The 17181-nt window shown below is 37.6% G+C and overlaps 1 protein-coding gene across 4 annotated transcripts in view; it reads left to right on the top strand.

Annotated features, from left to right (window-relative positions):
- DACH2 (dachshund family transcription factor 2) overlaps positions 1-17181 on the top strand; it is a 238708-nt gene that overhangs the window by 32755 nt on the left and 188772 nt on the right. For all 4 annotated transcript variants that reach the window (XM_031554655.1, XM_031554654.1, XM_031554653.1 and 1 more), the window contains exon 2: positions 3937-4081. The gene's annotated coding sequence lies outside the window, so the exon portion shown is untranslated. The remainder of the gene's footprint in view (positions 1-3936; positions 4082-17181) is intronic.

Below are 17181 nucleotides of genomic sequence, written 5' to 3'. Positions count from 1 at the left end.
AAAAGCACCAGTAAGCCCCACTTGTTATTTTTCTACTTGGTGCTTACTTTATCCTTATTACTTGTGCTTGGTTCCATCTGATCTTAATCTTACAGGATCCACTTCTTTTGTTTTCTTATTTTGCTTTGTTTCATTCCTCTTTCTTCCCATTTGATCCAGATAGTCCTTCATTTAGCAGACAGGTTTTGGTTATAGTGTGAAAACTCTGATCCTCACAGCACACAGAAGGGATGCCCATCAGTGAGGACCATGCAGGTAATGGAGATGTGCTTTGCTTCTTCAGGGAGAGCGTGCGGCTGGTGGAATAAATGCTGCTGAAATAGCACATTTGCCTGAGAAAATAAAACTGAAAGCCCTCATTCCCAAATATGAAGCTTAACAGCTTGTGTTCCGTTTTCAGCTTTAGTTTTTAGAAATTTTGAGAGATTGTAGTAAAACTCAAAGCTGATAAAAATTATTTTTCAAAGGGAACGCAAATACCTTTACCAAATAATCTGAATGTCTTTACTTTTGATAGGAGGATTTATTTGAGGAAAAAAAAGTGAAACCATCTTCTTTGTTCCCCCAAATCACTGTTGCTTCCACTTCTTTTCCCAGCCTTCTTATTTTGTGATTGCATTGCAGTCTCCAGTCAGATTTTGTTTGAGTTAGAAGACAGAATGTTATATGCTTTTGCTTAGCTTTCAAGTCGTTCATCTCTAATTTCTGAACTACAATTAGAAATAAACTTTTTTTTCTTGCCCCTACTTTTCTTTTTGCTTTCTAGGATAGCAATTAAGAAGAACTGGGTGAATAGGTTACTATTTTATCCAACTCTATTACTCTGACTGATGGAGCTATTAGATAAAGGCAAACTGCAATTCTTTATTACCTGGCTCATTTCTGCACTTTGCCCTGGAGAAGAGCTGCATAAAAGATCAGAGTGTTATTGAAAACTCCAGAACAAATATTGAGCAACTTGCTGAATTACTCAGGTAATGATGGAATTTCATGGCAAGGCAACATGTGCATGTGAGTATTGCCCATTTCTTTGGGTAAATGTGCTGTGAGAATCTGCTAGCATGGCAGAGTTGAAGTAAGACAACTTTGGGAAAGAATGGTGAGAACACTCTGTGTATGATAAATACACTTATAATTAGGGAAGCCATTAGAATGGACACCATGTACTTAACTATTCACAAAGAAGTCTTTAAGCTAAGCAGTTAGCTGCACAATGAAGGAAAGAAACAAAATGAATTATATGTAGCTGAATAAGCTTTTCAGAATCTCCAAGGAGGTGACTTGTCTGTTGACGGCCAGTGGGGGTCGAAGAGTGAAATAATTACTTAACAGCGTGTAAACAATGTGAGATGTGAAGTGTGCATTTTTTTCCTTTTCTTTTTCTTTTCGTTTTTTATTTTCATTGAGAGAGTTTCTTGTTGTGATGGCTCCACTGGGACAAGCAGCAGAGAAATTTGATTAAATGGATGCCTGGGGTCATGACCCTGTCTAAACATGCTGCAGCTCTCAGCATTAATCAAAGAATGTTTAAAAAAAAAAATTCTGACCTTGCTGCATATGAGTATCGGTGAGCTCTGAATGCGGGTCTGGATGGATAGAGAGGGCTGTGTGTGGCTGTGTGAGCGCTAGCTTACAAAGGAGAAGAGGAGGCAGGTTTCAAGGACAACGGCAACCTATAATGTTGTTTTAGTTCATATTATGGGACTTTCATGTGATGATAGCCCATCAGTAACAGTGGAATTGGGAGATCCCAGTAGGAACGTGGTTGGATATGCAGCTCCTTTTTTACAAACTATTGTTGCTGCGATGGAGTGCATGGAAAATGTTTGTAGCTCAATGATACATGTGAGACCCAGGAGTTCAAAAGTGTTCTTGGCTGCCTCCCCTTAGTTTAATGGATCTGAAAGTACAGAGAAAGCAGCTCTCTTTTGTAGGAGTAGCTAGGGTTAGTATCATGCTTATTGCTTTCAAGTGTATACTCTTAAAGAGTTTTGTAGTAGCAGGTTGAAAGGTCTTGTTTTACTCCAAGTTATTTAGTAGTAGGGGTTACAGTGAATCAGAAGATGAGATGTGGCATTATTTATCACATTCTGGGTTCCAACCATAAACTCTTAATCCACTTTATTTAGTTCTCACTAATTCCTATCTCCCATAACGACTGCTATATTTTGGGCAGGCAGGGTTGAAATAAGTTAATTAATGTCCAGTTCTGGAGAAAGTTCAAGATAGGGATAGATCTTTTAATCTATGTTTAAATGATTCACTTCAGTGTTGGAAGCAGTGTAATTTCAGTAGCCGTGACCTCCTGGCTTACTAATTTCCTACCTGTTAACCTAGAGTGGGATACTGCTTTTTTAAAATGTTTGACAGTATTTCATTGAGATTTTTGCTTCTATTGCTGATTGTATGAAAGATGCTATATAAATAATGGTTTTGTGCCTAATGTCATAGACTTGCCCCTGATGAGTAGAAGTCTGCATTTGGACCTTGTAGCTTTGCTTCTGTTGGACATATCCTTAGAAAGTGCAGGCTAGTGCAGGTGAACCAAGCAACGTGATGGTGGAGAGGTGACGCTTGGAAACTTCATTTAAAAGTGAATACAGTTTGGTTTTCATAAGGCCTGTTACTTGAGATTTATTTTCCAGTGACTTCCAGATTTCATTCTCTACAAGGGCTTTGGATTCTTTTTTTTTTTTGTATGCTTGTAGCAAGATGCAATGGAGAAAAAAATCAAACCACCTAGAGGTGTGCAGGAGGCTTCTACAACTTTGTATACTAAGAAATAAATATTTTGTAGTGTCATTCCATACATTGTGATAATTTAGACTAAGAAATTGTGTAGAAATAATTTGTATTTAATCTAAGTACGTTTTAAGAGAAAATAAAATGTTACACTAGTATAGAGCTTGATTACTATTTGGTTTTTTTTTTTTCCAAGAAGGTGAGAGAACAGAAGAGGTGATTTAACTCTTTGTTAGAGGAATTAGTTTGGTCTTTCTGTCATTCTCCCTAATGGTGTCACTCTTATAAAGGAATCTTCAGCTCATTAATGGAAGCAGCTCTATTTCATTTGCATGTTGGATTCTGATCAATAACAAATGCCTGAAATTAAGAAATTAGAAATTGCTAAGCTATGAACAACTGAATTTGAACGTATGTGTAAAACATGAAGAAAATATCCCAGAGTTTGGAAACTCCTAAAATAGCTGTACAGGAAAAGGAGCTGGAGATTGTGCTGTGCTGCACCAAAAACAGTATATCGATGCTGTGAAGTATAGAAACATTCAGATGAACTTCAAAGTTAATTTTCAAAGTATTCTGATTCATTATGAATTTATCACGGAACATGGATCTGTATTCAAAGGTCACTGGCTTTACTGGAGTTTTGCATGAAAGGCCTAGCAAGCCAGCATTCAGTAGATCTATGCTGTGCTTGTTCTGACAGCAAAGTCGCAGAAAGCAAACCGTATACTCGAATTTCCACATCACAAGATAGTAATGTATGCACGTTCGTTTAAAAGATGATGTATGTGATGCAGGCATGTTGCCTCTTCTGAGACGCAGCAAGAATCTCAAGTTTTAGAAAGATTTTGAATTGCAGTATGAATCACTGCATAATAAAAATGTAAACATTGTCTACTTATTACTAACTTCTGTGTGGCGTCAAGTTGAGAAACACTGGTATAGGGGTGACTTTCACCACTGTTACCATGTAATTTTTCTCAGCCTTTGTATTTTAAGCTTCCACCTTCCTGAGATTCGGTACTGGAGCTAAAATAGCACAAGTTTTGTTCTTCAGAACTTCTCACAGACACGGTGCCTTTAGGAAATCCACTGATTTGCTGATTGAGAGGAACGTAGTATTTGAAAAACATCCAGCAGTGTTTGTCTGTAATTGAACCACAGAGAAATTTTTTCCCCTGCTGCCTTTTGCAGGTTGGCAGGCAGCTCAGATTCCACATAGTAGCATCAGCAGCATCTAACAGTCCTCTAGGATGTGACATCTGCCTTCTGCAAGGACAGCTCTGCAGGCAGGCGAGGGAACTGTTCTGCTGGGGGCTTGAAATCAAGTTAAATGAAGGTGAGTGTTACTCAGAGGCTGTGTGCTAGTCCCAGTGCCTACCGGAGAGCGTATTTAACTGAGATGCACTCCATGTCTATGTGGCAACTCCTACGCTGTCTGGCCCTCCTACACTGTCTTCTATACATCGTGCTCTTCCAAAACAAGCTGTCATTTTTCTGTTCCCAGTGAGTTAAGGCCAATGTTCTTGTGCTCAGGAATGGATTGAAAACTCTTGCACTTCCCCCTTCCTGTATGTTATCAAACCATTCATCTCTTCTGTGACTCAGAAGTTGTGTTAAGTTCTGAGAGCAGCAGGAGTTGTGATGTAGGATTGACTGAATTCCTGATAGTTTCAAAAGAACTCAAAATGGTTGTCTGAAGATGATGGAACTTTCACTTATCTGTGCTGCACTGGAGTTAGAAGGCAAAAATTGCCACAGGTAGGCTTGGATTTTTGGAAGAAAAACCACCTGCTCCTGTTGTAACTAAAGGTAGCCGAGGCTTAGCCAAGGCTGAATGGCATTGCATAAATACTGTGTTAAGAAAAGAGTTGATCCAACTGCAGGTGTTTTTCTAAAATTTCCCCATGTTTTCCACCTCCTAACTCTCTGAGCCCTTCTAAACTCATTTAAAACATCTGTAGAAGTTATGAAAGGCAAGATGGTGGGACTTGGCGTGCCACAAAACCTCAGCGCTTTCTGAGGAAAGATTTTTAAAGTATTTCTTTGAGACCATCGTAAAACTTATAGCATCTGTCAGATGCTTGATTGTTGCATACAGCCCCGGGGACTGTTACTTACCAAGCTCTTTTGGAAGGGTCGGACCTCAAGATGTTTAGATGTTTTGGTGGTGTACTTCAGTGTTTTGGATTGATTTCTAAATTTTGTTAATTATAATGTTAAGGTAAATATTTGCAATTTTTTCAAAGAATTTTAAGTTAATGATAAAGATTACCACTTCTTAGCTTTCTGTCAATCTTTCTTACAAGGAATAAAGAAATAAAAATAAAAATCCTTGCACTGTCCCTTTACCTCTGTCCCCTGAGGGACATTATGCCATAACCAACTGTTGGAGATTTCCAAGTTAGGAGAGTTTTTTTTTCTAATAAGACTTAAAAATGAATTTTTCAAATTAAAGCAATATTTTTGTTTCAGAAATACAATGCTTTTTAATTACATTTAACTATGCTAAAGGTAACTGATGTGGAAAAAAAAATTGAATGTGCCTTTTTGTAACAGAGAACAAATTTTACACAAACATAAAAGGAGCTGCTTTTGTGTAAAATAAATAAATAAATAATGAAAAAAATAAAAATAAATTAATAAATAAAAAAAACCTGCCAGAAACCAATAGAAGGGAATAAGATGACCAGGTCTGTAGTTACGTGCACGCATTTCTGTACACAGTTTAGAGCAAAATGAGTAATTTGTGCATGAGTTAAATAATTAAAAACAGTACATTACAGAAATGTGCTGTTTGTTATCACTTAGGAAAAGCCATTATGTATCAAATTGTATCACCTTTCAAAGGCTGGTCTTGTATATTCAGTGTTCTATCATGTGCTACTAAGCAATAAATCTGAAGGTTGCAATGCCCAGCAAAACGTGCCTAAATGTCAGCAGCAGCGATGTTTTATCTGCGCTCCCATCTTTGTGTGAACCACTCCAGGGCTAAGACTGAACTGTTCTGTTCTGTCTCTGCAGCGTGTGCTCTCTCAGGAGTGTGCCCAGAAGTGTGATACCTGTGGCTGAAGGACTTTGGTTGGGTTCTTGTCTTCACTCTGGGCTGGAATCAGTATTGCAGTTGATTTTTTTTTTTTCATTGTTTGTCAAACCAATGACAGTTTAAAAAAACAAACAAAAGAACCGAAATCCATACTTACAACTGGAGCTGATGTGAAACAATCCCATAATTTTGCTTTTTGTTATTTGAATCAGTACTTTTCTCCATTCCCTTCTTAAATCCATCTTATTCCTGAAACCCCAGTCCTGTCTGATGCTGAGTTTGATGGGGAATGGGGAAGTTCCACATGTGGGTGGTGGGGTTTCTGATGGAGATGTCGTTTCATTCGATCAGATCTCCAGTCAAGAAAGGGTGTCACATGGTAATGTTTTAGGTAAAAATGCAAAGAAGATATATCAGAATATCATCTCATTTGTTTTTGTGCAGGTTTTTATTGAGGACAGGTGAAAGTACCTACGCCTACCAGTGGCAAAGAAAATCGACCAAGCAGCATTAGAATATCATGAGGAGTTGCATACTGCACATTTTGATTAAGTGATTCCTATAAATTCTGTAGTTGTAGAGTACACCTAAGAACAAATTTTATGATCTCTGTATGCATTTAAATACAGTCTGGAAACTGTGATTCAGTTGCCTTACAAGCGATATGTTTATTCAGATATTAGAAGGAACCTTGTGCAAAACATAATTTTAACAAAATATTTTTTTAAAAAAGAGTTAAATTTATCCATCATTCTTGCTAAAACAATCTACAGTAAATATTTTAATTAAGTTTCTTAGTGAACACAATGGGCCATCTAGACTCAAGTCACACTGGCAGCACTAAAAGGCATTGCTCGATTTATGAGAGTACTCTGTTTACCCAAGAATGTAGAAATTTCCCTTTCTAAATGGGACAGCCTTATCTTTATTATTCCAGTGCCTTTTAGTTTACAGTTCTGCTGTAAGCAATGTTTCAGGAGCTTATTTCAGGATTCTTAAATAAATGAACAGGCAAAGTAATGCTCAGCTCTAGCAATCTGCATTTTATATATTGTGTGATTGAAAGTAAGCCTCGCTGAGCAGTGGGATAGAAAAATGATGGTTGTACTTTGTTTATACAGAACTTACATGATAACAGAAGGTAAATTGAGCTTCTGAAAATAAACCTTGTTTACAAATCTAGGTGATTTAAAAAACAACAACCACAAAACCAACAACTACGTGTGAGAGTGGATGTAACTGTATGTTGCAATTACTGACTGTGTGCAAGACCACTACCAACCTGCACATGGTGTAGCCAGTTTGCGAATGTTTGTCTATCCTGTGAATGGGAATAAAGCCAATTTTTTTTATTGCGAAGAGCATTCCATTGCATAAACCAAATAGTATAATGCTAATTACCTTGTCTGCATCCGGATGTCCACAGGAAATATCACTTCCATGCATTAATACAGGCACGGGGGCCTTGTGTGCAAAGGAACTTTTCAAGATGTCGTGTCAGTGGTAACTAGAAAAACAGCTGATGTGAGTTCAAGCACAGAGACCTATTTACTTGCTAAGATAAAGTTCTACAAAGTATAACAGCTGAAGGGGGGTTAGAGTGGTGTGTACTGTTTCCATCTTAAGATAAAAATCTGATAAAGAAAACAGCTGATGTAAGTTAAAACAGAGTGTACTATTTATATGCTAAAAATAACATTTGGAATGCTTTTGTGTTGAGTTATTTAGCTGTCTTGATCAGCAATTAATAATTTATTCCACCATTCTTATTCTTTCTTTTTATCAATGAGCCTTCACTGGAGGAAAATGTATGGCAGGTTGGTAAGGTTCTGTGGTTCAGTAGACTTTAAGCCTTACAGTCAAAGGGTCTTTTAAAAAATTTTTCGTATTTTGTTTGCATTTGGAAACTGCAGCTGACATTTTAGTTAATGTGCTTTTCTTGGTTCTTGTTTTGTTTCCTTCTGCATGTGATTGCTTCCCTCTTCGGCCTCCTTCCTTCATCAAATAACTCATCATTCTCTAGGGTGACCCTTAAAATAAGCCTGCTTGCTTGCTGAACCAAAGGGATGGTTTCAGCTGGCTTAGGGACAGCCCCTGGCCACAAAATGAGGTATTCAGCTAATAATTTATCTGTTAGTGAGTGATCTGCTCGTTGTGCTTATTGTTTTTACATAAGGTGTTCAGGTTTCCATGCAATGAGAAAAGAGTTGCTTTGTGCGTTCTTTTTTTTTTTAGCTCATCTGAAAAATCATGATTTTTGTCTGAAGTTCTGATGTCTTGTTCTAGAAGCTTAGTATTATTTTGAAGTTGATGAAAAGCCTAAGGTTTAAAGTATTCTAATTTCAGCTCAGCACCTAGAGCGGGATTAGGAGAGTAAGAATTGGTGCTAACAGTGTGACTGGCTTTGGGAGGCTGAGATTTAACATCAGTTTATGCCCTTCGATACATAGCACTTACTTAGGCTTTCATAGAAAAGGGAAAAGCTTTCACCTGAATTTTTAGTGTACTCATCGGTTTTGTGCCCATTTCTTTACTTTTTGAGATGAAAACCAACTGAGGAAAATCTGGGATGTTCTTTTTTTTTTCCTTGAAGAGCTTTTGCTGCTAACGTGCATTTTGAATTTCCCTAGGCTCGTGACACAAGTGATGCTGGGTGTGCAGACAGCCAGGCGTGCACCTCGGGCTCAGTGCAGCCCCGCGCCATCTCCCGTTCCAGCCTAACTTCAGATGTTTGTCTTTTTCTAATTAGTTACGTAGGCCATTCACTGTTTGTGAAGTTCTCCTTCTCTTGTCCTCGCTGTCTTCAGCCAGACAATGAACACAAAGATACAGTAGAACTCGTTTTCTCATTATTGATTTCACGCACCAGCTGGCAGCTGTTTTAGCTTGTTCGTTTTTATAACCCTCTGGGCAACTTTTTAAAAGTACTTTTCTTTGACCATCTGCTAAATGCAATTGGTTTAATAATTAAAGACTTGCCATCCCTTTCCAGATAAATACAAATGCTGCTACTCGCAGCTGAGAGTTCAGCATTTTTGTTTTAAGCTTAGGTGGAATGTTTTCTTTTGGTGCTGGGGGTGATGCAGTCCTCCTTACAGGCTCCTTGAAGGATTGCATCTCTCCTGTTAATATTTAAGAAAACAAAATAAAGTCTCCTTTCTGCTGGGGGAGGGAGGCTGAGGCCAAGTTTTAGCAGGTTTTTTTAAGGTTTGGATATTTTCAGTTCTTGTATCCTGATTCAGGAATAACTAAGAAGTGCTTAAATACTGTATTCGAGTCTGAATTGTGCATTGAGTGCTCAAAATGAGGAAGAGAAGGAATTAAAGGGATTTTGCCAGTGGTGGGTACAACAGTACTGATAGCAGCAGCTTTCCTTCCCTGTCCTGGCTGCAGCTGCTGGATGGAGGCAGCCTGGGTAGGATTGTGGGACAGCCTCATCCATTGTGGGATGGAGCTGGGAAACTACAAAAGCTTCATAAGGTTTTTGGTACGTTCAGCATTGTGTTCTTATTTTTTGATGAAGTGGCAGAGGAGTGAAATGTTAGTGTGCTACTTGGTGGGACTAATTTGATACAAAATTTTATGGGATATGTTAAAGCTATTTTTTTTTTTTTTTTTTTTAAGAAACAAATAATCAGTTTGTAAAAGCACGAACAAAGATAATAGGACATTTAATATGAATTGTGTCCCTTGGAGCCCCTGGTTTTTCCATGTTATGTGCTTTATAGGCAGGATGTATAAAAAAGATTCAACCTCAGTTTGAACTCATCTTTATGCTGTGATTAGATCTAAACTTTCCCATGATTCCTTTAAAAAGGGCTGCTGAAAAATCCTTCTGTTTACCAAACAGTTTACCATTTGTTTCAGCTGTACCTCAAAGCTGACCTGTAGGATTACTCTCTTGAGAGGTGAAAAAGGGTAATTCATTTTTTATGTTCCTTTAATCTTGGAGTTCTTTCAAGACCTCGCTTAGCAGGAATCTGTGCATTTTATTTTGTCAAGGCATCATTTATTCACCAAACATTTTCTGTTGCACAATGTAAATTTCAAAACAATTTTGTAATCGTGGAAGAGAAAAGCCCATCTGAATTTGGGAGGGTTTTTTTATACAATTGAATAAGACTCTTTCTTACAGAATGAAAAAGGAAACAGTCACATGTTTTCTTAATAAGATGAAAGATATCTGTATTTGCTTTGAGATTTCTATGTTTGTTTGTTTTAAAAATATTCCCATCTTTAATATTTTTGTACTTTACAAACATAATCTTGTTCCAGACAGCTGTGATCTCCGGTCTCCTCTAATTCCTAAAGTAGACAAGAACAAGTCAAATTTTCCAAAGTATCTGGCTAAATACTCCCTGAAATATAATTGAACTGAAAGTGAATGCTTACAGTAAAAGTTCAGATTGGAGTGCAAAGTTTTCATGAGAAATTCCTTTCTTGAACTTAATCCTGTGGTGGTTTTCATATGAAGCATTCTCATCATAGATTTCATGGTTGTAGTATTTTTTTAGATTGCAGCAAGTATGCACTAAGCTGTATAAATCACACCGTGCTTTGGATAGGTATTTTTGCTTCAAACGGCTCATCTTTCTGCTGTTTATTCTAATGGACTGACTTCTTTCACAAGACTGTTAATTACAGACCTGTTGAACTATATGTAGATGTGAAATGGTCAGAAGTGATGACTATCATTTCTTGTATTTGTAGAAGTATCACATTTGAGAAAATTGATGACAGCTGAATAAAGCACTCTAGGTCAAAATGATATTTCTGTTTAGCAGATTAGAGTTATTCTTCCCTAAATGCCCTAAACATCTTAAAATGTTTTGCAGTGCTTTGTATAGTTTCTTTGAAGTGTTCTTTTCCTGTGCTAAGTTTAGTTACAAATGAACTGTAGACAGACGAATGGCTCATAGGCCAAGGCAGGGAATTCAAGATCAGGCCGTGAGCTCCGGCTCTGATGAGCTCAGATCTACATGGGTACAAGTCCAGCCAAGTCCCGCAGATCCAGTGAAAACTGCAGGACCCACTGAATTTGCTGCTGTTTTAAGTAGAGATTTCTTTGATGCTCTACAGTAATTTACTCAGGAGTATGGGAGAAACCACTCATCCATCTCTGTCCTGCTGCCTCAGAGGCCCCTGGGCAGCCCTGGTCATCTTTGTTTTGTGATAGGACTTCATCATACCTGCTTTGTGCCCGGCTTGGAGCAGTCAGTGCTGATCTATTCAGACCACTGAATGCTTCCATGTTTCTGCAGTCTTTGTTAAAAAGTTTGAAAGAAAAGCCCTGAAAGCACAGCACCCTTTCACACTGTTCATGTGGATGCTACGTCATGACATGGCATTGGTTCAAACTGAGAACAAGAAAAGGATATTCCTGTTCCTAACTCTTGCTTTTTCCCCTCGTGACAAAACGTATCCAGTTTTATACTCCAAAGCGGCTTCTACAGTTGTTGGTTGTGCCATAGGGTTTATGACAGGCAGATTTCTGCAGGATGTGGCTATAGACAGCTGTCTCCTTTTGAAAATGGACTTCTTGCTTTGAGGTGCGGTTTGAAATGAATGTTGACATGTGTAAATTAATCCAGTTTGTCACATACATCAGTGTGGCAGTGAGTGTGTTTTTTTTTTTTCCTCCTTCCTCTTCAGCTTTTCCCCTTATAACGAAAATATATAGTCTGAGTTTTCCTTATGCTACAGCTATAGTTATTATGTAATTACTTAATTGATTCCCTATGGGAAATGCCTCACATCTCTGCTGTAGAACTCTACATCATGGTTCAAAATAGAAATGTGAAAGGTTTCATTCTCCACCAAAATGTGTATTTTCTGTCCCATACCATTGATTGCTTTCAGATGGTGAACCAGAACGGATTTATGTCCTACCACACTACTCTATAAAGACTGTCAGTAAAAGTGGAGTCTGCCTGCAAAAATTAGTCTTGGATAATTCCTGTGCTTTTAAAACTTGAATACAAACTCTTCAGTGAGTAGATCATTGATAATAGTAGAAGCAAAGACACTGAAGAATTTGTTAGGTCTCATTTAACTTGTTTTATCTCTAGTCTAATAATGCTAATTCATATGAGAAGGCTTTGTCTTATAATTGACATGGAAAGAATTTAGCTTATTAAGTGATTGTCTGGAATAGGTTTAATTTGCTTGCTTTGCTCATGTCTCTGTATAGAACAACATACGATGTGTGTATTTGTTTTCATTCGCATGGAATGACTGATGTCTCATATATACAGAAAAAAGTCAAACATCTTTTGCAGTTCTAATGAGTTGGATTTTTCAAAAACAAACCTCTAGCTTCTGGCATTTTTGCAAATAGTTTATGCTGATCTGAGTGAGATTTACGTATTGAAATAATTTTTGTAAGAAAGGGGAAAATAAACATGTTGTGGAGGAAACATAGATGGTCAGTGCTCCTCCGGTGTGATCTTTAATTACAGATACGATGTATTGAGGGGTTTGCTATGGATTTTTTTCCCTAGTGCTGTGCAAGTAAGATGCTAACTGCAATTTCAAGTGTGTTTTTTGAGAACTCAACTCAAGCTAAGAATCCATTGCTTAGAGTAGTTTCTTTTAAAGGTATTGCTACTGGAGTGTGTGCCAGAAAACAAGTGTTTATATCAGAACATGAAAATGCTTTTTTCTAAGTAGTACAAGTTGTTTCAGACAGTTTTGTGCAGGGTCAGGGCAATTAATATAGTCTGACTTCTCATGGCTCTTTGAAAAATCATGACCAAAACATTTCTGGGAGGAAATGTAAATTATCTTGATAATCTTTTGGAGTAGAAAGAGCAACTTATTTGTTTGTAGCTATATTCTGTAAAGCAAAACACCACCACCACCAATTAAAGCATAAAAGATACTAAGCAATTTTATAAATAACTTTCTTGGTATGGTTGATGCTTCCAGTGGAGTGGAGTTGCATAATGGTAAAGATGAATAAACAATAATTATTTGTAACTGGGAAAAATAATTTCCTGACAATTCTTTCTATTTGTTTGCAAGTTATGTCAAATGCGGCAAGATTTATAGGTGCCATTAAAAATCCATATTGATTTCCACAGTCAACTGGGACTTCACTTGAAGAGTCAATCCATAGTTGAATGAGTGTCCAAAGCATGTTCTAACTTGTATTGCTAATTTCAGTTTTTAAACAAAGATGAATTTTTGAAAAGGAGGGTGTGGTAGGTTCGGAGTTGTACTGCGTAAAGATTTGTGCTTGCCTGTCAGTGCTGCTGCTTCAGTCTTGTGCCATTCCACCCTAAAGTGCCAGTCTGCCAGCGATTCTCAAGGTTTTGGTGTTGCTTTGTTTTGTTTGGTTGCTTTGGGTCTCTGTAAGAGGTGATCCTGCACAGTCTGTCACTGAGTGCGGTTGTTTTGGCACCGCTGTGACTCCTGCGGCCTGGCGTGTTGGTCCCGGCCCTGAGGAGCTCCGCCTGCCATGCGTGTGCTCTGAGGAGAGCTGTGCAGCGGGCAGCCACTGCACTGTGGGTTTAATTAATTGGTGACGTGTTCTGCTTGCACTTATGGACAGCTTACGGGATAGCTATGTCGATGCATTGTTCTGGTTTAATGTATATTGGTAATTAAAGAAAGTACATTTTCTTAAGAGGCAAGGATGTATTTGAATCTAATAAGTATCTTTCCCTGAATGAAGAAGTCTTGCACAGAACTCTAGATGGGTAACATTAGTCAAATGTGTGATAGATCAAATTGTTAACTATGAAAGGTGTTGTTAATGTAAGGCTGAAGAGAATTCTTGTGAGGTAACTGAGCTAGAGGCAGAGAGAGTGCATTCATCTTGGTATGCTGACAAAACATCTGAGTAATGATGGCCATTACATCTTTTGTCACGGGCGAAGGTATGAAAAAGAAAACAAGTTGAAGTGTGAGCCATTTAGGAAAATTGCCATTTGACATGTAAACCTTTCTGCCTTTGTGTTCGTTTTTATGTTATGGAATGAATTTGCATTTTAGAAGGAAGTTTGATTTGCCTAGCAATTATGGGGAAGAAGGTGAATTTCAGTCTCTAGCTAATTAAACATTTATTGTTACTTTTTTCTGATCGTGTATTTGGTTTGTTTTAGAAGGAAGAAGCTGTTTTAACACTGCTTGAAAAAAAACACATTAAATTTGATCTAATTTATTGACTGATTTATTTATTTTTGAAAAAGACTCAGTATCCTAACATCTGTATTGTGTTTATGTGACTGTGCAAATAGATTTTAATTGAGCCTTCTGTCTTGTGGGAGGAGAGTGATTCTGAGATGCTCAGCATTTGCTCATTTCTTGCAAAATTAAGGGTAAATAAACTTGCTGATTTTTTTGCTGTTAGGTTGCAAGATGTTGAACAAAAGTCAGACAAAGAGATTATACACAGTACAATTTCAATGTTGATACAAATTTATCAATATCCAGTCTTGCTGCTGCTTGTGTTGACAAGTGATTGCATATGTTTATCTATCCCATCACAGATGTTTTTGTTTACTGAATTGTGTTTATAAATCAAAGGGAAAATCTAGTCAAGTTTGTGTTACAGTGAATATTCATCTAAGAATTCTTAAGAGCGACAGATTAATTTCTTATATTAGGCTCAATCCTGTCACGTTCTTCTTAAGACATCTACGTAGATCACAAAGTAGAGTACTTTGATATTTAGAAATGTGAGTCCTGACCACTGAGGGCCCCCCCAAGGAGAAAACCAGCCTTTTTGAATTCAGAACAAAGCAGAACAGTTTATCTTATACAACTCTATTCCTATATACTGCTGTCTACAGGATACTGGTTTTTTGTATCTTTTTCTTTTTTTTTGGAGGGAGTGTCCCTTCAGTTTGAATTTCAGCTCTGTTCCAGGAAATATTCTAATTAAAGAATAACGAAAATATTTGACTAGTACAGATATCAGCAAGCGATTAAAAAAAAAAAACAAACAAAAAACAAAAAACAAAAAACCAAACATTGGACCTGCAGTTAATTGCATTTGGATGTGCTATCAGATGTGAATGGACTCCCTATATTGTTTATATTGTGATAATATTGTTAATATATGGTTCTAATAGAAATATACCATATGGCCCAACTGTGCCTTCACATGGCCTAGAATTGGGTGGCAGGTATCTTACTCTGTTGTTGGTATGGCTGTTGTCTTTTCAGTTGTATGGGGTGCAGGTTGTGGAACACTGTGGTTCTAACTGAGGGTTAAAAAAATATAGAGAGATTTGTGAAAAAAGCCTAATTTTTTTTTTTTTTTCTTGATACTTCTTTAGTTTTCTTTTGGCTTCTCTGAACAAGTTACAGTCCAGGATGACACAGTAGACCAAAAAATACATCTGAGAATATTTAAATTGATTATTAGAAAGTGACTTGTAATGAATAGTATGACTTTAGGGTTTTAAATGTGGACGCGGACTGCTTTGGGTAAGCATTGTGCATGGAAACATGCAGAAGCAGTGAGGCAGCTGAGGTTGTCAGGGGTGGTGTTGCAGGACTGAACAGCAGGGCAGGGGGGTTGATGGAAGGAGCTAAAGCCCTCAGTCTGTTTTGGGGTAGGGTTTTAATGAGAAAAAGGAGAGCTGGGACATGTTTTGTAAGTAGTCTTCACCTTGAATGAGAAATAAACTAATAAACTAATATAAAGAGCAACGTTTAAAATAGTTGAAGGAAGGAAAATATAAGGAACCACAGAAATACTTGAGTAAAAACAAGCACTAAAGAGACTGTGTAGACAGTGCAAGGCGGACTAGCAGCAAATATCCTTAATACGTTGCGCATGAAGGGGAACAGCAGCAATTGAAATCTGTAGAAAGATAAAAAAAAAAAAAGAATTTGCTGAATTCAAGTCTTGGAATCACATTTACACCCTCTTCCCTTTCTCTCCATGAACATATTGCCACATTTTGCATTTTTGGGCCATGTGTTTGCAATGAGTAGCTCTTGGAGGTGAGCTACGAAAGTTGTGTGGTGCTCTCTTGAAAGCCTGGAGTTGAGGCAGATTGCCGCTGTGCTGTATGGAAGCCAGTCCCATACCACAGCTGCTTCTGTGGTATTTTCTATTTAGTCTCTGGTTTGGCTGCTTCTGTGGTATCTTGTATTCACCTGAAGAGCGGGATTAAAGTGAAGAAGGTTGAAGTCTGCTCTGACAAATGGCCTTTCATGAAAAGAACAGCTATAACTAACCAAGACAGGAAACCCAAGAGAAATTGGATTTAGGGTGTAATCTTTTAAACTCAAAACTGATACCTGACAGCGCAGAGTAATGTGGTATGAATAATGTCAGTATTTGAGCTGCTTGTGTACATTAGGTGATATTTAGTGGAATTAAATTACTTCTAGAAATTGGAAAGTTTTGATTACTCAACTACTTGACAAAAAGGGCATTTTAAATTAATTATGAGGAACATAAACTGATTTAGTGCAAAACTAAAAGAGCATCTGAGAAATAAACCTAGCAGTGTGATTAGTGAATCTGGCAGCTAATGACAAATGGTGACAGAAGCAGTCTTGGAAGAACTGGGAGTCACTGAGTTGACAAAAGTGTACAGAAAAAGATGGGGGAGGAGTATCAAACCTGGCTTTCATTGATACAGTACCTTGGCTTTCATTTCTTATACTCAGTTAAACATGTAATGGAGTTTCATAGGGTGCTTGGGCTTGCTGGTGAGAAATAGCCTAGAGTTATAGTGGAATATGTGCTATTTATTTGTAGTCTGAGGGTCTGTTTGTACTGTTCAGACTATTTGGTTACGGTAGCTTCACAGATGTATATAACTGTCTGTATGATCATATAGGTGAGTAAAGCAGTGGACCTACAGCGTTCAGTGAAGTCACTGAATTACAGTCTCCAAGAGACTCTTTCTGAATTGCTACAGTAGAAAGAAGAGAGACTGAAGTATTACTGTAAGCGAAGTGAATAAAACTCAGGACTCTGTTATTCTGATATGGTGGCTGAAAAATCAACTAATAGTTTGCTAAAATGAATTAACTTCTGAGTGATCAGTTATCAATTACAGGACATTGATGGAATGACATTTGTAGCAGACAGTTCCAGTATTGCAGTTATAAGATGATGTGGAAGAAGAAATCAGTGGTGTGGAAACAAGTCAAATGTGGTGAGGCATTTGGTCTGTCAGGTCACTAACGTATGCACATGAGCAGCATTCTGTTGTTGTATGAGGAGGAAATGAGGCAAATTACAATAAAAACTACATTTGGCCAAGAAAGAATATGTAGCAAAATGGCCCAGATGGTTTCTCTTGACCCTGACAGCAAAATATGCTAACCAGATTAGAAAATTAGACATCAGTAGTATAGAAGGGACCATTGGCAGCAAAGCTTCTTTAGCTTGTAGAGGACATGGGGGGAAAATGTTTTTTTTT

Source organism: Meleagris gallopavo, chromosome 9 (genome assembly GCF_000146605.3).
Source record: "Meleagris gallopavo isolate NT-WF06-2002-E0010 breed Aviagen turkey brand Nicholas breeding stock chromosome 9, Turkey_5.1, whole genome shotgun sequence".
Lineage (NCBI taxonomy): Eukaryota > Metazoa > Chordata > Aves > Galliformes > Phasianidae > Meleagris > Meleagris gallopavo.
Note: the sequence above shows the minus strand (reverse complement) of the source record. Positions and strands in the feature narration are given on the sequence as shown.